Genomic DNA, 23,811 nt, shown 5'->3' with positions numbered 1-23,811 from the left:
AGTTATTTAATATTTGAATGTATGTGTATGTATTTTCCCAAAAAATCTCTCTTCATGGGTATAGATAATGTTTCTCTTTTTCTCGAAACCCAATCTATTCAGAATTTTGCTGATTCTGATAATGTCTGTTTTAATTCTTGTTTATGATTGTTTTGAATTTAGTTAGCTGATCACTTGAGATTTTTTTCATAAAAAAATAAAATTGAAAATTTTGTTCCCAGTATACTTCAACTTACTGATAAACTTATACTGTAAGTTTTGTGGTAAATTGAAACTTCAGTAAAAACTTAGAGCAGTTTTTATAATAAACGGAACAATTTTCCAGCCAACAATACTGTCTGTAACAGTAGGGGTGTTGTTGGAATTGAATGTGTTTAATGGTTGGTTGAGATAAGATTGGACACTAATAGAAAATTCTTACTTGTGGAAGGCATGTGATTAGAGTGTCAACATTTGTCTTTCACGTCCTCTGTGTTTCTTGTAATAGAGGCAGTGCATTCCAATGGAAAGCACTTTAGACAGAGAATACATGAGACATACTCTTTATCAGTTGTACAACTGACTGGACGAGTTTAAATGTGCTGGATATTTTAGCAATTTAAATCTTTGCAGTTCACTTGAAAGTGAAAAAGCAAACAAAATATATTGTACACAAAAATACTAAAAAGAACAGAGAATTTTGAGATGATTTGGAGGGAGAAATAAAAACAATTATTTTTCTTTATTTTATTTGAGAGGTAACTATGAAACGCTTTTCATCACTATGGTATAGGATTTATTTATAAGTGATTATTTTATCTCTGTTCACAACAATTGTAAGCCAAATTTAAATTGTTTATTTTAAACATAAGTATTTGTCTTCTATGTCATACCATTATAATAGCATAATATAAATTTTTCTATCTTTATATCACTAAGCAATTAATGAAATACTGGAAGAATAAAATATGATTTAGAAGTTTGTAGAATAAAAATTTACTTTTGCGGGGCCAAGAACCAGAGCTTGAACTCTGTGGCACTCTACCACTGAGCTACATCCCCAGCCCTATTTTGTATTTTATTTAGAGACAGGGTCACACTGAGTTGCTTAGTGCCTCACTGTTGCTTAGGCTGGCTTTGAACTCGAGATCCTCCTGCCTCAGCCTCTGTAGTTGCTGGGATTACAGGCTTTCGCCATCAGGCCCAGATAAACTGAATTTTAATTATTTTGGCTTATAACTATGCTTTCAATGATTGAAAATGAAATTAAAACAGTAATAATTTAAGGTATCATCACTCTGTTTATTTAATTTTTATTAACATGTATTAATTATAGATATCAAAGGAGAGTGGTGTGATGTTTGAACACATGCATACAGCGACGTTGATCAAAATAGAGTAAGTAGACTTTTCCTGTCCTTTTCTTGTCCTTGTGTTTGAATTCTTCTATCTCTTCATTTCTACATCTTCACAAATGCATCATAGTTTATTCATAAAAATAGTCATCCTATTGCCTATCATTTACTGCAAAATGGATGGAACTGGAGGATTTTCTGTTGAGTAAAATAAGCCAGACAAATATTACATGTTCCCTCTCATATATGGATGCTAAAAATGTTGACCTGACTGTAGAATAGTGCTCACTAGAATTTGGGAAGAGGGTGATGCTCAAGAGTCAATCAAAGGAGTTTGGATTACAGGAACTGCGAGAACCCCATTTATCTTTTTAATGAGACAAAGTGGTAGAGTGATAATCAATGACTACAATATCTTACTGATTTTTTTAAAATAACTACTTTTATATTTATATGTAGAAATATGTAACTAAGTGTTGATTCTTACATTTTCATTCATGTTTGTCTTCTTAAAGAGGAAAAAGTTAAGAGGATTCTCAAATCTTTTAAAGTAAGAATTTTCCCTCAAATTATAATGAGTTATGCAGTACCATTATACCTTGAATATTTTAACTATTCTAGCATTAATCAACATATATTTTTATGATTAGAACAGTCTACCCAAAATATGTATAATAATTGTGCTTAAATGCAGCAAGTTCATAGTAGCCATTATGGAAAGCAGCACATAAAATTTTGGGGTAACTACACACTCGGGTCCTTGAAGGCACAAAGTTGCACCTGGCACATATTCTTTTTATGAAAGACGTTGTTATATCATAGTCATTATCATGATGTAATGGCCTCTCAAACTCCATCATCTCTCCTAAATCTACTGCTCAAAAGTCTTTATTATCACAAGCTATACCATCACTGTCTTAATGACATGTTTTTTTCTTGTTTAATCACATTAAATGACACCTAAAACTGGTTAAGGAAAGTTTGGGAGTAACCAGCAAAAGTGAATCATTTTGAAATTGTAAATTTTAAAATGTTGATTTCTATTATTGTAGTGAGTCTTCTTAAGATAATCAGTAAAAATCTACAGTGAATTTACTAGAAAAATAAGCTTTCATAATTTGATTGTAGTATGAAGTGCATAAGTAAAAGTACACTCATAAACAGGCCTTTAGCTTAATGATGATTTTCTTGACTTGAATCATATCCATGCAATATGATACTGATCCAGAAACAGAATGCCACTAGAGCCCTTAAAATCCTTCTATACTCCCTGCTAGTAACAGATCACAAATTGTAACCACTATTTTGACTTCTAGGAGGTTGACAAGTTTGAAGTCAGTCTCTGCAACTTAGCAAGACCCTCAGATAATTAGTGAGACCCTCCCTCTCTCAAAATATAAGAAAAAATTTTAAAAAAGAACTGAGGGTATAGCAAATTGGTAAACTGCCCTTGAGTATTCTTAATCTTCCCCCCCACAAAAAAACTAGCTAAAACCAATTAGCTAATATAAATAAAATAAATATAATAAAGTTAGAGGATTTCCCTAGGAAATTAGTATTTTATAAAATCAAAAGGCTCAAAATTTCAAACAATAATGAAATATACCAGGAAAAGAATTTCAAAAGAATATTGATTGAAAAACACACTAAGAATTATCTATCATGGATTTCAGAATATACTTATTCATTAACATGTTAGGCAAGCCAATTTAAATAGAATTAAATTATTCTAATTCACTGGCATCATTAGAGATTTTGGTTTATATATAAATATATGGAGCCAGCAAATGAATAAAAGGAAAAAATATTTAATTCAGTAAATAAGACAAGACAGTCATTTTGAAGAAACATAAAAATGTAACACTGTATAAGTATGATATAGATGTAACCTCAAATATTTTAGAATGCATTTAATTCATATGCAATAGAATGAATAAATCATTAAAATTGTAAAAAAACAATTTATGCTATCAAAGGACCAAGTCACAAATATGTAAAAATAGGAAAGGTACATCATTTAAATACTAATAACAAATGTGTATAGATATATTAATATAAGACTGCAGCTTCTAAGTCAAAACTATTACTAGAGTAATAGAACCATACCAGAGATTGAAAAGAAATGCCTCTAGAAACTTATTAAAATTTTAAATTCACATGTACCTGATTATACATACCAAAATGTATGAAGCATACCAAAATGTATGAAACAATAAATTCAAATACATAAAGAATAAAACAGAAATCTGTAATTTCACTTGGAAGTGTTAATGAACATTTCTTCCGATAGTTAGAAAAAAATAATAAAGGTAGAGAATTTTTAAATATTAAAATAATTTACCAATAATAAAACTAAAAAATTCTATACCACACAATGAAAGTGTTTGTTACTTTCAAATACATGTGAAATGCTTAGCAAATTAGATTATTTCCTGAATCATAAATAAGCCTCATTAAAATTTCACAGATAAATTCATTAAAAATTTATTATCTCAACATGGTTGGATTAAACCAAAAATCAATAACACAAATAAATTAATGTTTACTTATTTTAAAATTTTAATTGAAATGTATTTTTTCACATAATTATTGAGTATCAGTTCTTGTATAATATAACAATATATGCTTACAATGAGTAATGATCAAACCAGGATGTTTTTATCTCCTCAAACATTTACCATTTCTATGTGTTGGGAAACATAGGAATCTTTTTCTTATTATTTTAATGTATACCATTAAATTGTTATAGACTACAGTTACTCTAACATGTTAATAATTCCTACAGTCTCTATCTTGATATCCATTATCTAACTTCTCTGTCTCTTTCCCCTATTATCCTTTTGAGTTTCTAGTCACCACTAGATAACTCTCTCATAGTATTCAACTTTTTCAGTTTTCACGAATGAGTGAGAATATATGGCACTTTTCTTTCTGAGCCTAACTTCTTTCAGTAAGATGATGTACTTCAATTCTATCCATCATGTCACAAAAGACAAGATTTAATGCATTTTTGTGATAATAATATTTATCATATATATGTATTATATATATTCAGCATTTCTTTATCCATTCATCCATGGATGAACATCTTGATGGATTCCATATCTTGGCCACTGTGAATACTGCTTCAATAAACAGGAGTGTTGATGTCTTTTCAGTAAACTGATTTCATTTCTTTCTCTAAATGCCTAGTAGTGGAGTTGCTGTATCATTTGGTAGTTCCATTGTTTTTTAATTTTTTCCAGGAATGTTCATAATATTTCCTATAATGGCTAAACTGATTCATATACCTATGGACAGTATATAATAGTTTCACTTAATAGTAATGATAACAATATATAAAAATAACACTGAGAGAAAATCACAAATAAGTTTTTCTCATGAATACACAAGTATCTTAAGAAAAAAACACTATCTAATCTAACATGTAATCATGCACATATATATAATATAAATATAATCACATATATATTACGTTAAAGGTAAATGAGGTTTGAGATACTTGCCCTATTAATGCAAGGTCTTATCATTATATTTAGAAGCGCTAGAGGAGGTTTTCACTTCTAGGAAGGTAGTGTAAACATGTTCATCTATAACCACTTTCTAAATACAGCTATAGTTAAAAGTTTACATAGAAACAAAACAAAATTCTACCAAATGAAGAGAAGACCAACTCACAACAACCTCAACAAGAATGACAATAGCCAAATCCTGATATCTCTGGCCAAAGGAATGGGCAAGATCTTTCAATTCCTAGTTTTATACCCAGCAGAATATGTATTTAATTTAACCCAAAGTCTTATAAAAATCATTTTTGAAAGCATTATCAGTAACAGCTGAATACTGAAAAGGAGATCATAAGCAGTGAGAAGGATATTTAAACTAAGCCACACTCATTAAATAAAACTCCATAAAATTAAAATAGAGCACTTCAATGACATGGGTCAGTTGCAATTTTAAGTTGAACAAAAGGAGCTAAAAAAGAAGATTACAAATCATATAATTTCTATTTCAAGTTCAAAACAATCTAAATAAATCCACTGTATCCTATTCATAATAGTGTTTGTTCTTGTGGTAAGACCACTGATTGAAACATGGCACAATGAGGGCTCTTCATTTATATGTTGGCTAATGAGGTGTGTTCATTTTGTGAAATTTAAAATTTTTTTCTTGTGATTTTTTTCTAATGAATGACAGTGTTGACAAAGATGATGGTAACCCTAGAAGTTTGTATCCAGTTTATTCTATTGAAACTTGCCAGGTTTGCCATACAATATACTTAACATCCATGCGTATTTCATGCAAAATTGTTTCTTCTGTGTCATGAGAAATAATTGGTGAAGTTATTTGAGCCACATCCTAAACTGCACTGTTCTTTTCCTCCCAAGTCTCTCTAAAACAAGTAGCCTCATGTGATCCTATAGATAAGACACAGAATAGCACACAAAGTATGACAGAAGGTATTCCATAAAACTTCATGGCTTCTCTTGGTGGTGGTGAGCAAGGCTACATGGAGTAACTTGTTTCTAACATTACAGGGCATATCCTGATAAGCTGATGGACATCTAGAAATATTACTGATGTAGCATTTCCTTAGAATTTTGTCCTTTAAAATGCAATCTAACCTAGAAATAAATACCTATGACCACGTAGGTTTTCTATGTATCATGATTCATATGTTTCAGAATCATATGGGATATCTTATAATGACAGCTATCAGGATAATTTACTTAGATAAATTAATCAGTAAGATTAAGATATACTATTATGCCTCTTACATAAAAATGAAAAAAAGAACCAGCTATTTTAGATTATATCTGCTTCAAATTAAATACCTTTGATACATACAAAATAGATCCATTTTGATTTAACTCATTATTATATATTGTCAAAATTTGTTCAATTTTGCTCTCAAATTTGCCATTCTTTTGGTAGTCATTTATTTTGATATCTCAAATGTTTCTGGGATAATTTTTCTTCTCCCTTAACTTTGTTTATATAAAACTATTTTGTCCTAATTATTGAGATATATTTACAGAGTATAGAAATTTTGATTTGTCAGTATTTTATTTCACATCATTCTACTTCTCAATAATATTTTTAAAGTATACTGTCTTTATACTGGGGATATACTTCAGTATATAGGGTGCTTGCTTGGCATCAGTGAGGCCCTGGGTTTGATCCCTAGTTAAACAAAAAAGAAAAGAAAAAAGAAAAGAAAAAAAAACATGTATATACAATCTCCTAGTTTCTAGTATTAGTATTAATATAGTTTTAATCTACTTGTCATATATTTTTTATTCCCTGTTTGCTTTTAATATATTCTCTTTTATAAAATTATTTTGAAATTCTACAACAATCTACTTTAATCTTTTGTCTACTACTTATTTATCTTCTTATATATCTTTGTAGTGCACATTTACCAAATGGTTGAATTCCTACACTTGATATTTATCAATTTTATAAAATGTGTAAAACTTTCTGGATTTTTAAATTTATTTGTTGGTTCTGGGAATTGAACCCAGGGGCACTACCACAGCATGGCATTCACAGCTCTGTTTTATTTTTTTATTTGGAGACTTGTTCTTACTAAGTTGCTGAAACTGACCTCAAACTTGCAATACTCCTGCCTGCCTCAAACTCCCAAGTCAGTGAAATTACAGCCATGGTCCACCATGCCTGGTTGGTTGGCATTATATTCTTAAATGCAAACTTGACCCAATTCTCAGTATTCTGCAATTTTGAGTAGATGTATGATAGTATACCTCCTCATTCTATCCTAATGTCTGTCTATCTTTCTCTCTCTTTCTTGTCTTAGTTGTGCACCTCTATCTCTAGTATTTGGTACAATTTCCTCAGAACTATGTTGAGGTTTACCAATTTCCTATTCTAATAAAATCTCTATTTTATGGCCTGTTACTTTTTTTAAAAGAGCACCTTAATAAGCTATTAAAATTTGTAGTTTAAATGGAAAGGCTGCTTTAAAAATAAAGTTTAGAAACTCTTGCTAGGACATAAAACAAGGTAAATGAAATATTACACTATTACCTGAGTGTGTATTTAAGGATTCCTTAACTATGTATACCAGCATACTCTAGTTAGGCTCACTAACAACAATTCTTTTTATTATAATTATTAACACATTAATTATACAAATTTGTGGGATTTAGTGTGGCATTTTCTTACATTCATTTATCATGCATTGATTTTGTCTATCTCCTTTGGTTTTATCTTTTCCCATCCTCTCTTATTCCTCCATTTCCCCAAATGTCTTCTCAGTTTCTAAAAAAAAAAAAAAAAAAAAAAAAAAATTCCTCTTCTAATTTTAGGGTTTTTTTTTTTTTTAGATTTCTACATATGAAAGAATATGTGTAGTAATTGTCTTTTTGTGTCTGGCTTTTTTCACTTAACACGAAGCTTTCCACTTCTATTCATTTTCCTGCATATAACAGAATTGAATTATTTTCATGTGGGAATAATATTCCAATGTGTATACACATTATATTTTTTAATCCATTCATCTACGGACAGACACCTTGTCTGATGACATACATTGTCTATTTTGAATAGCATTGCAAAAAACATGGGTGTATTTGTATGTTGACTTAATTCCATTGGATGTTCATACAGGAGAGATATAGCCAAATTTTTAGTTTTTTTGAGGTACCTCCATATTGTTGTTATTGTGGCTTGGATGTGAGGTGTCCCCCAAAAGCTCATGTGTGAAACAGTGCAAGAAGATTCAGAGAATATATGATTGGGTTAGGATAGCCTTAACCTAATCAGTGAATTAATTCCTAATGGGACGAAGTGAGTGGTAATTGTAGAGGCAGGTGGGGGATATGGCTGGAGGAAGTGATTTATTGGGGGCATAGCTGTGGGGTATATATTTTGAATCTGGAAAGTGGAATCTGTCTCTCTGCTTTCTGACCATTATGTGAGCTGCTTCCCTCTCCCATACTAGTCTGCCACGTTGTTCTGCCTCATTTGAGTGAACTGAATGGACTGACACCTCTGAAACTATGAACCTTCAATAAACTTTTCCTCCTCTACAGTTGTTCTGGCCAAGTCTTTTAGTCACAGCATCAAAAAAGCTGACAAAAAGAGTTGTCCATTGTGGCTAACCTAATTTAAATTGTATAAGTGTATAAGGGTTGTTTTATCCACATCTTCACCAGCATTTGTTATTTTTTAGTTTTATTTTTTTCATAATAGCCATTCAATGTGGGGTGAGACAGAATCTCCTTGTAGTTTGAGTTTCATGATGATAATGATACTGAGCATTGTTTCACATCATTATTGGCTGGTCATTTCTATTTCCTTTTTGAGATGTGTCTATACAGATCATCTGACCTTTGTAAATTCAATTACATATTTTTTGTTATTTTTTTTTACAAATTCTGGATATTCATCTTCAGTCAGATGGATATCTAGCAAAGATTTTCTCCCATTCACTTAGTTGACTGCTTCCTCCACTGTGAAGAAGTTTTTTAATTTGATGTAATTCATTTGTCAACTCTTGATGTTGTTTCCTCTGTTTGAGAGACCTGTAAAGGAAATGACTACCTGTGCCAGTATCTTGAAGTGCTTCCCCTGTGTTTTCCTTTAGTAGTTATTGAGATTAAGGTATTACGTTAAGGTCTTTGATCCATTTGGAGTTGATTTTTATACACTGTGAGTCATGGAGTCTACTTTCAGTCTTCTACATGGATATTCAGTTTTCCAAGCATTGATTGTTGAAGACGCTGTCCTTTCTCCTGCATGCATTAGATATCTTTGTGGAGAATCAATTAGTTGAAGTTTATAGATTTATTTCTGGTTCCTTAACTTTGTTCTGATATGTTTTACATATCGTCTTTATGTCAATACCATTTAATTTTTTGTTTCTGTGGAATGTGTTGAAATTGTGAGGCCTCAAATTTTGTTCTTGGGCTCAGGATTGCTTTAACAATGGGTCTTTTGTACTTCCATATGAATTTTGGATTTGTTCTTTCTTGTTCTGTGAAGGATTTCATTATATTTTGACGGGGGCATTGTAATGAACCTTGTTATGGTTTAGATATGAAGTGTTTTATAAAAGCTCATGTGTGAGACAAAGCAAGAACATTTAGAGGAGAAAGGATTAGACCCTGAGAGCTTTAACCAAATCAGTGCATCAATCCTCTGATATGGATTAACTGGGTGGTAACTAAAGGCAGGGAGGGTGTGGCCCAAAGAACTAGTTCACTGGGGATGTGCCTTTAGGGTTTGTATTTTGTCCCTGGTGAGTGGAACTCTCTCTGTTTCCTGATTGCCATGTACTGAATTGCCTTCCTTTATCACTCTTCTGCTCATGATGCTCTGCTTCCCTCTGGGCCCAGAGGTCATCTATGGATTGAGACCTCTAAAATCATGAGCCCTAAATAAACCTTTGCTCTACTACATTGTTCTTATCAGATGTTTGGACCACATTTACAAAAAGCTGACTAAAATGTGTAGATCACTTTGGACAGTATAACATTGATTCTTATTTATCCAAGTATTTTGTCTTTTTTGCTTAGACCTTCCTATTCACTATTCAGCTATTCAAATAATCTATATTTGCTGAACTGCTGAAAAATATCTTTTCAGAATGTAGACTGATGACTTCTAGCTCCCTCTTATAGCAATTTTTATGACATCTTTGTAAGAACAAGATAACTGTTTTGTGATTCTGATGCAGTGTTTCCCAAACTTGTTTGTCATGGCATTTTTTGTTTCATAGAGAAACCTGTAGTTATTGATATACACTTTGGTAAATTTGCCTTTAAAGAGGCTACACGCTGGAGGGACAAGAGAGTAAACAAGGAAGTATATGGAATCCCTGGTGTTTTAGGGTAATGAAGATGATAAAATGATTTAGTCAGGTTTGTGTCACTGTGACCAAAAGACCCTACAAGAACAATCTAGAATATAAAAAGCCTGTTTGTTTCAGAGATTTCCATCCATAGTCAGGCAACTTTGTAGCTCTGGGCCAGAGATGAGGTAGGACTTAATGGTGGAAGGCATGGGAGAGAAAAGTAGATTATGATGCAGCCACCAGGAAGCAGAGAGAAAAAAACTCCACTTGCCAGGGGCAAAATATAAACCACAGGGACCTAATTCTTCTAGCCACACCTTACTTTTATGCAGTTATCACCCAGTTAATCCTTATCAGTGGACTGATTTACTGATTAGGCTATAGCTCTCAATCTAATCATTTCACCTCTGATAATTTTGGCATTTCTCACACATGTGATTGGGGGCCACCTCATATGTAACCCTTAACACAGGGTAAGGGGTTGAAAAAGGAAACTTAAGGTGGGATACTATTACATGAAAATGTTGTATAAGAGAGCAAAAGTAAGGTACAAGTTAAATTCAAAAGTAAAGAAAGAGTGATTACCACATCTTCATAGTTTAAAACACCCCCTTGATATCAATGACTTAGCAATATTAATCATATAATTTCTAAAAAGGTCTTGTTTATATTTCTAAGTATGATTTATTTTCTAAAGTGTTTGTATTTTTCTATAACTCCCAATATCAACAGATTAATATTATGGACTTTATGATATACAGTCACTTTTAGCATCAGCTTTTGACAAACAGTAAAACAAAGTGAAGAGAGTACAAGTTCAGTAATTCAAGTTTATTTGTTCATATCCTGGATTTTTAGCTATGTGACTTAGATTAATTAGCTCATAGCCTTTATTTTCTATTTTCTTTTCAGTTAGAAGGAGATAATAATAGCTTATAAATTATTGGAATTTTATAATGTCTAGAATAAATTGATACTGGCCATGAACATAATTAATAGGTACATTTTCATGTATATAGTTCACTGAATTGTTTATTGAATTTCAATTCGAACATTTTTGGATTATTCTTCTTCATCATTTTTTATGCTGCTACCCTAAATTATAGACCTGTTAAATTCTTCTAGTAACTTTTGTGAAGTGAACTGTTACTATTTTAGTGAGAAATAGTGAAGTTAATTGAAACACAGTTCCTCAAATACAATTTCCTTCCTGATATAAATACCAATTTTCAAAGTATTTTTGACAAGGAAAAGAAACTGTTTCTGTTCTTTCTGTTCTATAAAGAAGAACAAAAAACGAAGAGAAAAAAGGAAAGAAAGAAACAAGGAAAAATGAGAAAATCTGCATATATTTTATACATAGGTATAAGAAAGGAAAAATCATACTAAAAATGTTGAAAATATTTTTAGCAGGGCAGAATAAGCATGTGGGCTAAATTCAGAAGAGAATGCTGTCAGAGGAATGTACAAAAGTTTTGCATTTTTAATAATACAGTGGGAATTTGCTCTTTCATCTATTATGATGACAAGAAAAGGTTCTACTAAAGTGCTTGTTCTATTAAAATTCATAGCATCTCTTATTGAATACAACTCACCAGAGTCATAGCAGGTGTGCTGTAGATGTAATAACACAGTTTGATTTATTAGTTATAAAATAATATTTTGTTGCAGAAAGCATGAAAAGTTATTTTTCTGAGCCATGAGACATTTTTCAAGAATATTTGATGTTCTCAACAAATCTGATTGTTCTGCTCCTTGTTCTTATTAATAATTCTCTTCAATCCTCCTAAATTCTATTTTGAATAGCCCAGTAATTTTTAAAGAATATTTTTAAATTTATCTTAATCTTTGTCTTCTGATCCAAAAAAATTAGCAAAGATAAATTATTTTAATGGTCTATTTAAAAATATGTCCTAAAACACTGGAAATAGTATTAAAAATTTCAAATATTTTAATGTTAGTATTAATTTTGCATTTAGAAAATCTCCCCAATGTTATATGAGGAAATGATTTGAATCCCTAGAGAATAAAACTAATTTAATATTTTAAGATTTTTTTTTCAATGAAAATGTAAATGTCTGTCAGCATCCTTTTAAATTCTTTCTCTTAATCATTTGTTATATAATCAAGATTTTTTAAGTCTAAAATAGTATGTAAATTGACATGTAAAGAAATATTGTTAAATTTCTGAATATTTTATGTTAGTACCAAGAAAGAGAAGAAAACTAAAATTAATATATATATAGATTTCAGTATTATATGAATTACTACAAAAAAGTAGAAAATTTTAAGAAATATAGCTAGAGAAAAATTATGTCCTTACTTTGAGAGGACTTGGGATCAGATACATGGCAAATTAGGATTCAATATAAGCTTAGCCTAGTTTAGCAGGAGAGAACTAGATTATCACACTTGAATACTCTAGGAAAACATTTTTAAAAATATTCCATAAACTTCTAACTGTTGTGCTCGAATTCAGGACCCCCAAAGACCACCAGAGACCCAAGATCCATGTAAGCAGCAAAGAGGTGTTTATTGCGAGCTAGCTCGGTCCTCCACGCGCACACACACAGCAACTGGTGATGCTGAGAGGCCCCAAGCCCAGGGTTTGCAGCAGTTTTATACATTCTTTGGAGAAGGCAGGGACTTCACATACATCATAGCATCCCTTAGCAAATCATCACACACCTGGGGAAAATCAAATAACAACTCTAAAACATGATTAGCACATTCACTGGCGGGAACAAGTTGGGTAGGGGTGGACTGGTCAGTATAAAAGGGGTATTCATTTGAACTGATTGGTTTAAGCCAAGAGGGGTGTATGAACTGAACTACATGGTTTCCCAACATGTTATCAACCACCATAAACTGGGAGGGTCATCTGGCATCCCAGGTATTTCCCTGTCTCATGCTGATTGGTGGCTGCTAGGGGGCTGCTGTGGATCCCCACCTAGCCTGACTGAGTCAGGGACACCTGGCGTAGCAGATCTCTCCTGTTATTTGTAGATAAATAACTTAGCAGGGTGGGAATGTGCTTTGGAGTGCTCTGTGGGTTTTTCCAAGGACAAAGGTTATGTCCCTTTCTTGGACAGGCTTTGCTCTGAGATAGAGGCTGGTTTTTTATAACTAGTGGACAGTGTTCTAATATAAAACTTTTTGTACAATATAAATATATCCAGATTGGCTTCTTCTTATTTTGGCAATTTTATATTTAAATATTTAAAACAACATATGGATTGGATTATTTTAAAAATATAATAAGAGCAAAAGTTATTTAATAGTATTGTGTTAACATAAGTGATTCTATTTGGTTTTCAAAGGAAATTATCCACATTGTGTTCAATAGTAGAATTGTATATTTTTTATGCTTTGCTTTACTCATCTGCAAAAGACTTTTGTTTTTGAATTGGAAGAATCAACAATGCATTCATTATCATTGGCTAACAATTCAATAATTATCTTGTCCATTTTTCCTTTTAAATATACAACTCATTTCTAAGCAATAGAAATAGTGAAACAGTCAATGTAGTGGAATATCCCCAAATGGAAAACTAGAAACAAAATTTGTTGATTTAAAAATTCTTATCTAAATTTATGTCTAATGAAATCTTACTAATGACAATGCAAATATAAGATTTGTTCAAGAAATGATTATTGTATTGAAAATTACTCTTAGGATAGTGCAACCATTGCCAAATCCTTTTTTAAATAGTGTTTGATGGTATTAGCTCTTTGCATTTGATTAAAATATTATTTACATATCAATTGTTTCTATTTTCCCCACAGTCATTAAAATTGATAGGATAAATTACTAGATTATAATCTTATCTCCCTAATATTAAATATAATTGCCAGCAAACTTAATCCTTCAAGAAATTCATCTTAATCTATTTAAAAAAAACTTTTTTAGCTAGAAGTTACTATTAAAAATAAGGAATTTCACAAAAAGAAAATAGATTTTTACAGAACAAAGTGATAGATGCAAATGCAGGTTCTCAAAATCATGTTGCAATATACAGTTTTAATGTCACCATCTAGATTATTTCAATGTTTTCACTATTTTAAACTATAAAAGCTGAAATAAAAATAACAAACTTCATGGATAGCAAATACCACTGACTTCCACTTGAGAATCATAAAATCTGATAAACATTTGCATGTGAGCCAGAAATATGACTAGATATTAATCATCAGATTGGCTGAGAAACTTTAGAATGATAAATGACAGTGAGGGGACCAAACCCTGTAGACACACAGCTAATCTAGAAACTACAAACCATGAAAATCCTCATATATTTCAAGGATAAATGTAACATAAATTCCATGCAACAAAACAGGGCCCATAAAAAGTAGCAGTAAAGGAGGAAACAACTGGTCTTAAAATGTTGTGGATAAGTGGCCACTGGTGAAAAGCATTTACAGTAGGAAATGCTAAAACATTTTTGTTAATTAAAAGCAAAGTTTCAACATATTAATTTTAAATGTTTATTTATATTTTCTCTAATGAGTTAATCCATCTAAAGACAATTGTCATATATGATTAAGAAGTTAACAAGGTTTTTCAGTTTTTATAAATGCTTTTAATATAATCCATCACTTTTTAATTTATTTACAATATCTAATTTATCAACATGAGATATGATAGACAATAAATTTTGTTAGATATTTAAAAAAATTTTCTTCTAACCAGTCATATCAAGTATGCTTTTTGTATTACACTAGTAGTTGTAAAATTTTAAAGGATATGGAAATTTAAATAAAAACGAATCATTATTGTATGCATGTTTTAAGAAATTTCACCAATATTCCCTTCAATTGATTGACATTTTATTTTTAAGCTAAAATAGTTTGCTTAGGTAAAATAAAACTAGGACATTCAGTAAAGTTTAAATATGGCTCCAGTGATTCCATGAGTGGGGGAATTTCACACACTAATAGTTGTATTTTACATTGTTTGGAAAATTATGATCTATTTAAAATATTAAGACTCATAACTTGGATACTTTCATTCTAGGACAAGAAACAGATCATATAAAAGTAGCCAATGTTATGGATTAAGATTTATTTTTTTAGAGACAAAAAATACATCAGCTTGATCAGGAGAGCGTGGCCTAAGTAATATGGTATCGAGGATTGTTTATAAGGATTTAACTATGGAAGCTGGGAAGGAAACTATGAGTGTCTGTTACCTCTGCATTTGTCAGTGAGACCAAATGAGCCATTACTATGTGTCATCAGAATTCACAGTGAGAAAAAAATAATAATAACCTGGACATGAGATGATGGGCATCTCAGAACACACAGGAATCCCTAAGAAGAACTGGAAGCTTATGAAGATGTTTTGGAGGTGACACTGTCACATTCAATTCAAATCTACAGAGGCACTGACTTGACCACTTAACCATGAGGTAATAAATGTGTCTGGTCCAAAATGCAGACAGGCTATGGGAGAACATTCAGCTGGAAAGAAAGTGGTTTTGGATCTGGAGGTCCTTTTACCCTGTTCCACCCTACCTTCCATTTCAACACACCCCAAGAGAGTAAGAAAACAGATCATTTAACACATATGCAAACTTCAAGAGCACTGAACCCCTTTCTCCAATCTTCAAAACTTACCTGCTACTGTACTATCTCACATTTTTCTTGTGCCTTGGTCAATCCCAGAATTCTACATACCCAGATCAGAACCACCACAATGAATGTTAACAATTATCATTTTTTTGAAATAAAAAAATATGTTAAGTATATTGAGCCGTACACAGACTATAGAAAATTGTAAAACAATTTAGTATATTTATCCATAGGAGAAAAAAGATTATATAATTAAAGATGCAATATAATGACAATAATTGAATAAAATAGAAAAGTACTCTCATAGTAAAGATCAGTTAAGCTATAATAGAATGGGAATGATTTTTTAAAATTTTTCTTTCTTTAATTTTAATATTCTTAAAAAAGCCTATTAAAAATGTGTTATGCTAGGGCTGGGGTTGTGGTTCAGAGGTACAGTGCTCACCCAGCATGAATGAGGCATTGGGTTTGATCCTCAGCACCACATAAAAATAAAAATAAAGATATTGTGGGTATACCTATAACTAAAAAATAAATATAAAATAATTTTTAAAAATGTATTATTTAGAAAAATATAAAATAGTATTTTACTCTTTAGAAAGTCACTTCAGATCTTCAGTTCATATATTAAAAACAATTAATTTGGTATGAGGAGACTTCTTTACTAGTATAAATAATGTCAAATATGAGGTAGGAAAGATTAAAGACCTTTGTCCCAAACCCCACCTCAACTCAATCAGCAGAACTAGTGTGAGCCTAAGGACTTCCCTTTTATTTACCCTGTTGTTGTTATCTGTTATCACAGAATCTAACTTCCCCAAAGTGTTAACAACAAGGACCTGTTTTTCAGAATACTGCCCAACTAGTTCGAGGAACATATGCAGAGACCAAAAGTTTGACCTAGAGCAACTGAAGAAAGTAAAATCCCCACTTAAGATTCCATACATATTATTTGCATTTCAAGCTTCTGATTTAAAACCCAGGAACAAGAATATGGTACATGCATAATAAGCATTATGGGCAATCACAGGAATCTGTCAATCACCCCTCACTTAGCATAAACCACTTCTAGTAAAAAATCTGCCAGAGGTGAACAAAGAATGTAGAAGCACACATAAATAAGCCCAGATTCCCTCTAATTCCTCGTACAGATGTCTTTTTCATGTTCCCACAGCACCCTTACAGCCTATCTTCCTCCAATAAACCCTCTTAACTGTTCCCTTGTCTTGGTAAATTCTTCTCACCACCTGTGCACCTGTCATCACCCAGGTCCCATGACAATATATATGCCCTAGTCATTTTTCCTAAATTTTTAAGTTTTTACTTCAGCTGCATTCATATTTTTACTTTTATCATCAGTTTGTACATTTATCCAAATATCTCTTTTCAGAAAATGTATCTAGGCTGTGTTTTTAGTCAGGTTTTGTGTCACTGAGACAAGAACCACTTAGAGGAGGAAAAATTTCTTTGGCGATCATGGTCTCAGAGGTCTTAGTCCAGAGACTGATGTGTTCTGGGTCCAAGGTAAGGTAGCACATTATAGGGGAAGGGCTGAATATAGTGATGCTCTCAACTCACAGCAACAGGGAAGCAGAGAGTGTGGGTGAGACACCTTAGCAAAGCTGCACCCTTCCAAAGCACACCCTAGTGACCCACCTCCTCCAGCCATGAGCAATTACCACTCAGTCAGTCCATTCCAACTAGGATAGACGGATTCAGGATGACTCTCATAATCCAATCATTTCACATCTGAATATTCCTGCATTAATAGGAGCTTTTCAGGTACACCTTACATCCAAACCATAACAGGTTTCATTAAAACTCCTTCCCTTTTTATTCTCTAATTTGAAGTTATTGCACTGAAACTCCTGGAACTATGGGTGTATTTATCAATGCAAGGATTTTCATTGACAAACTCAGTTTGACTTCACTTCAACTTCAGAGTTATCATTTGCTGATTGGAAGAAGTCTATTCTATTTCTGGTCTTGTGTTATAAATTTTCGTGACATTTGCTAATTTCAAAATGTAAGTGCATCTTACTCACTGTTATAACTAATATAATTGATATGACAGAATTATTTTTCAGTCATTCATTAGTAAACATATTAGGCCAACACATAGAACATAAATATAAATTGAGCAAAAATTTAACCTTTCATAAAATTCATGATTACTTTATAAATATGGTATTTTCAACTAAACATCTAATCCTGATTTTTGTTTGCTTACTATTATAGTAAGTGAAAAAAAATACCAAAAGAAAGAAGGAATATCAATTCTCTTTCTCAAGTTCAGTTACATTAATATTCTTTCATTGCTTTGTAGAATCATAACCATGATGTCAATACATATATAATTTTAAATAATACATAAGTAAATTTTATTCTGCAATCACTACTTTCAAACCTTCCTTTTGTTCCATTTAATTTGGGCACACACTGATCAAATTTGAACTCTTCATTGTAATATCAACAATAATAATGAAAGTAGCCATTACCTACATATTGCTTACAATGGATTTCACATTGTTATTAAAATTTTACATGTGTTAATTTATTCAAAATTTATAAAAATCATATTTATTTATGTAGTTCAGCTACATTCATATTTTTACTTTTATCATCAGTTTGTACATTTATCCAAACATCTCTTTTCAGGAAATGTGTTTAGGTTGTGTAGTTTAGTGTGAAGTTTATGTGTTAAATGCTCTATGAGAAGACACAACCCCAGGAAATCAATAGGGGAAAGGGAAAATGATTCAGGGGAAGAAGGAAATTAAATAAAAGTTTATGTAGCCTAGTATTACAGTGTCACAAGGAAATTTTAAAAAATTGTTTAGTAAAAGTTAATTGCTCCAGATCAGCCCTATGGAATAAATGGATCTCAGATGTGCCTGTTGGGGAAATATCTAAAGCATTTAATCTTCTGACTTCTCAAATGGGTCTGATATTACAGTATGAGTCAGAGGGTGTTACCTCCTTAGAGTTCCTGATTGTGTGATGTAGGCCTCCCAGACCTGTGCTCAGACATGCTTTTGGTATGATTGTACCAAAGTCCTGGAACTATAGCAAATTCTACTAGAATGAGGATAATGGAGTCATGCCAAACCTAAGCTACTCCAGGAGTGGCTCAGTTTCAGGAGATGGGAGTAGGCAGTAGTTATCAAGATCTTAGTTAGCATGTAAGACTAGCCCAACTGAGATCAAGGTTTTTGGGGAAGTGTGAAAGGTCTCTGTGGCAAACTTTGCTTTGTGCCTTATCCATCTAGATATGAATGTCAACTCTAATGGTGTCTGGATCTTTTCACTTATTTCTAATGAGGGACAGCCCATGTCTAACATTTAAGATAACAGCTATTTCAGTCTCCTAGATGATTCAAAAATTATTAACGAGCCAAGCTGTGGCTTCTGCTCTTGTACTCAATGACAGAGTAGCTAATCTGAATCATGTTCCACTACCACCACCACCTGCAGTAGATTTCCCTCACCTGTGACAGCATTTTTCCTTGTCCCAGACTTTCTGAGAGTATCTGAGCACCTATGCTGGGCCATACTTATTGCCATTTCATAGTCCTCTTAGAATCCTCTAGGTTTTAGGTGTTTTCCTACCTAGGCTTCATTGTGCAGTTCCTTAGTGTGAGTTAAATTAGCCTAACAGTACAATAAAACCTAGCTCAGAATGGTGTTCTGGTTTGCTGGTATTATCAAATACTATCAGATTCTGTATCAAATATATTTGAAAAGGTCCAGTTATTCCTCTTTTCCTGAGAGCTGTTAAGTGACCACAGGTTCTTTAGATAAGAAATGGAACAATATTAACTGCATATATTGAGATGACAATTGAGGAATTTTTAATTTTTTTAAATTTTAGGATATACATGACAGTAGACTATATTTTGATGTACTATACATACATGGAATATAATTTACTATAATTAAGATCCAATTCTTATGGTTGTGAAGTTATTTAAATATGAACATAGGAAAGTTATGTTCTATTCATTCTACTATCTTTCCTATTCCCATTTCCCCTTTCTTCCCTTCCCACTTTCCTTATGATATGTTAGCAACCACATATCAGAAAGAACATTTAGCTTTTGGATTTGGGGGATTGGTTTATTTCACTTAGCATGATAATCTCCAGTTCTATCCATTTACTGGCAAATGCCATAATTTCATTTCTCCTTATGGCTGAGTCATATGCCATTGTGTACATACACCACATTTTCTTTATCATTCATTTGTTGTAGGGTACCTAGGTTGGTTCCATATCTTGGCTAATGTAAGTTGAGCTGCTATAAACATTGATGTGGCTACATAACTGTAGTATGCTGATTTTAAGTCTTTTGTGTATATACCAAGAAATGGGATAATTGTGTCAAATGGTGGTTCCATTCCAAGTTTTTTGAGAAATCAACATATTGCTTTCAGGAGTCCTTTTACCAATTTGCAGTCCCACCAGCAATGTATGAGTGTATCTTTTCCCCTACATCCTTGTCAACATTTATTGTTATTTGTATTCTTAATAACTGCTATTCTGACTAGAGTGAGATGAAATCTCAGTATAGTTTTAATTTGTATTTCTCTAATTGCTACAGATGGTGAATATTTTTTATATATTTTTGACCATTGATATTTCTTCTTCTTTGAAATATCTGTTCAGTTCCTCTGCCCATTTATTGACTGGGCTATTTGTTTTGGGTGTTAACTATTCTGAGTTCCTTTTATGTCCTAGAGATAATTGCTCTATATGTGGTGTAGATGGCAAAGAGTTTTTCCCATTCTGTAGACTCTCTTCACTCTCTTGGTTGTTTCTTTTGCTGTGAAGAAGCTTTTTAGTTTGATACCATCCCATTTATTGATTCTTGATTTATATCTTGGGTTTTAGGAGTTCTGTTGAGGAAGTTCCTAAGCCAACATGATGGAGAGTTGGGCCTACAATTTCTTCTAGTAGGCAAAGGGTGTTTGTTATAATGCTTAGGTCCTTGATCCACTTTGAATTGAGTTTTGTGCAGGGTGAGAGATAGGGTTTCAATTTCATTCTGCTACATATGAATTTCCAGTTCTTCCAGCACCATTTGTTGAGGAGGCTATCTTTTTTCCAATATATGTTTATGGTGTGTTTGTTTAGTATGAGATAAGTATGTTTATGAGGGTTTGTCTCTGTGTTTTATTTTGTGTTCCGTTGGGTCTTCATGTCTGTTTTTGTGCCAATACCATACTGCTTTTGTTACTAACTCTGTAATATAATTTAAGGTCTGGTATTTTGATGCCTCTTATTTCACTTTCATCACTAAAAATTGCTTTAGTTATTCTGGGCCTCTTATTTTTCCCAAAGAATTTCATGACTGCTTTTGTTTCTTCTATGAAGAATGTCACTGGCATTTTAATAGGAATTATATTAAATCTACATAGTGCTTTTGGTAGTAAGACCTTTTGATAATATTAATTCTACCTAATCCAAGAACATTCGAGACTAGTCTCCTTTGTGTTTTTGGTACCAGGGATTAGATTTAGGGGCACTCTACCACTGAGCCACACCCTCAGCCCTATTTTGTATTTTATTTAGAGACAGGGTCTCACTGAGTTGCTTAGCACCTTGCCATTGCTGAGGCTGAATTTGAACTTGAAATCCTCCTGCCTCAGATTCTTGGGCCTCTGGGATTACAAGTGTGCTCCACAATACCCAGCAACTAGTGTCTTTTCAATCAGTGGGCTCTTTGTCTGCTACCATCCATCTGGTAAATATATGAGTAACCATAAGCACTTACAATGGAAATGAAGTTTAATCTTCTTGAAGTTATCTTTTATTTTTTCCATGATGAAAATCAGTTATCTTTCATGTCTTGAAGAACACCATGATCATCATCGATTTATTAGCCACTGTCATGTACTTCTGGGCACCAATGAACTCTAAATATAAACTTCAACTTTACTTCCTATTTAGATGATAGCATCTGCTTCAACAATACAAATCCAATATCCAATGCTAGCACCTGACATCTGCCATTTGAAAGCACTATGAAGAACCTCAATCTTCTGCATCATCTCCAACTTCAATTCTTTTTTTTTTTTTGGTGGGGTACTGGGTATTGAAGATTGAACCCAGGGCAATAAATGACTGAGCCACATCACCCCAACTGCTCTTTTTATATTTTATTTAGAGACAGGATCTCACTGAGTTGCTTAGGACCTTGCTAAGTTGCTGAGGCTAGCTTTGAACTCCCATCCTCCTGACTCAGCCTCCTAGATCTTGGGATTACAGGTATGCACCACGATGCCTGTGTTCAACCTCAATTTTAACCTACAAAGCGAAGGCACCAAAAAACTTACAGATAATATTCTTCTTGCTTCCAGTGCAGATCCTGTTGCTTTACTAAAGATAGTGTTCAAATATTCAGTGTGACCATAATCAGATGGTAAATGCTCAGACTTTTATTCTAGGGTTGTAACCACTCTGAGACTTTGGATCCCTTCTTCAATCTCATGGCTCATATTCACAGAGTCCTAGCATCCCTAAAACACATAGTGCAGGTTATTTCTTTCTGTTTATGGTTTCAAGAAGGCACTTCAACAAAAGATGATCAACTGCTCAACTCCAGTTTCCTAACAGAATACTGAATCCTATGTTACAAATTTGCCCACAATTATCAATGAAATTTTCCCTAAACTTCCTTATTTTTGTCCTTATCACCTAAAAGTATTAAGGTGATGTTTCCCCATTTTTCACTTACTTTGGTGCTTGGACTATTTTATTCTAAGTAGTTCATACTTTCAAGTTTTGAATGTGCTGAAAACTGACCCTATAAGTTTTTTAAGACATGGAGGAGAATGGATACTGTTGAAATATATCTTCTTGTGAAGCAAATGTTCCAGATGTGATGACCACAGGGTCTTCAGATAATGAAAGCTTGTGCCTCTTACCAATGAAATACTGAGGTTTCTGCCAGTCAGGTAGTTACAAGGAATTTGGGGAGTTAAAGATTCCTGAGCTCATTAACTCACATCCCAAGTCATAGGTTCTCAATTTTTTCTACTATGATCTTAAATTTGGCATAAGACATTTACACTTTATCTAAGTTGCTCTGTTACATCCTAGGCTTGATTTCAGCACAGAATAGCCTACAGTTGTGGGATATGATAATCTCCTTTGAAACTTCTTTAAAAACCTCTGACTTTTAAAACATGTCTTAAATTAGAGATTAAATGCCCTGAACATATCATTTTCCTTGTGTTTTTGCAAGAACTTTAATGTCATTAAAAAAAGTAGTCACACCACAATCCTCACAGGTTTCATAACCCTTAAATCCACAAATGCAACATCCACTTGATCTTCTAATGCCTGACATCTAATAACAATTCAGAAAGTTGAACTCTTTAATAATGGGTTATGTTATGGCATGCCATACCTATACTTCCCATCTAAAAAAGACAAAGAGATTCTTGTTACTACTCCATGGGTGAAATACCTAATCCAAAATCCAATTACATACACCTTACTTTCAGGGTCATTCCTGGTACTGTCTTACTCTGAGTTTCTTAGAAAAAGAACATGAAAAAAAATCCATATTTTATGTCTTTGAATACAAACCCTGGTCAATAAATGAGGAAGAAAGGAGACTATGTCAGAGAAAAAGAGAAGGCAAATTACAGGTGTTGCCTTATAGAACCACATCAGCCTTCCAAAACATTGCTAGCTATTTGAATACATACAAAGGCCTTATAGAGTTGCACACCATAATTAGCTGTTTGGGGAAAGAAATATACGAACTTTGCTTCTATACCTTTCTTATCCCCTTTGTTTCGCTAACAAAATATAATCCATCATGCATTAATTTCTCTTCTCTTCTGCATTGAGTTATGAGGCCCTTGGCAGAATCTGTGGCAATGAGAGGCTCTGTGTTCTGATAATGTTGAAACTGCTGGGCCTGATATTGTCATTCAGGAGTCCTGCCAAAGTGCCATGAAAGAATTTGGGCTAAAGCCCAGCCTGTATCCCACAAGTGAAGCTAAAACAACCAACAATGTTAAATAGGGTACCATCTAATCAAGCTTCAAATCAAGCTCCTTGGGGATTCAAGAGGGATA

Source organism: Ictidomys tridecemlineatus, chromosome 14 (assembly GCF_052094955.1).
Source record: "Ictidomys tridecemlineatus isolate mIctTri1 chromosome 14, mIctTri1.hap1, whole genome shotgun sequence".
In the NCBI taxonomy this organism is placed as follows: Eukaryota; Metazoa; Chordata; class Mammalia; order Rodentia; family Sciuridae; genus Ictidomys; species Ictidomys tridecemlineatus.
This window is presented reverse-complemented; position numbering follows the sequence as displayed.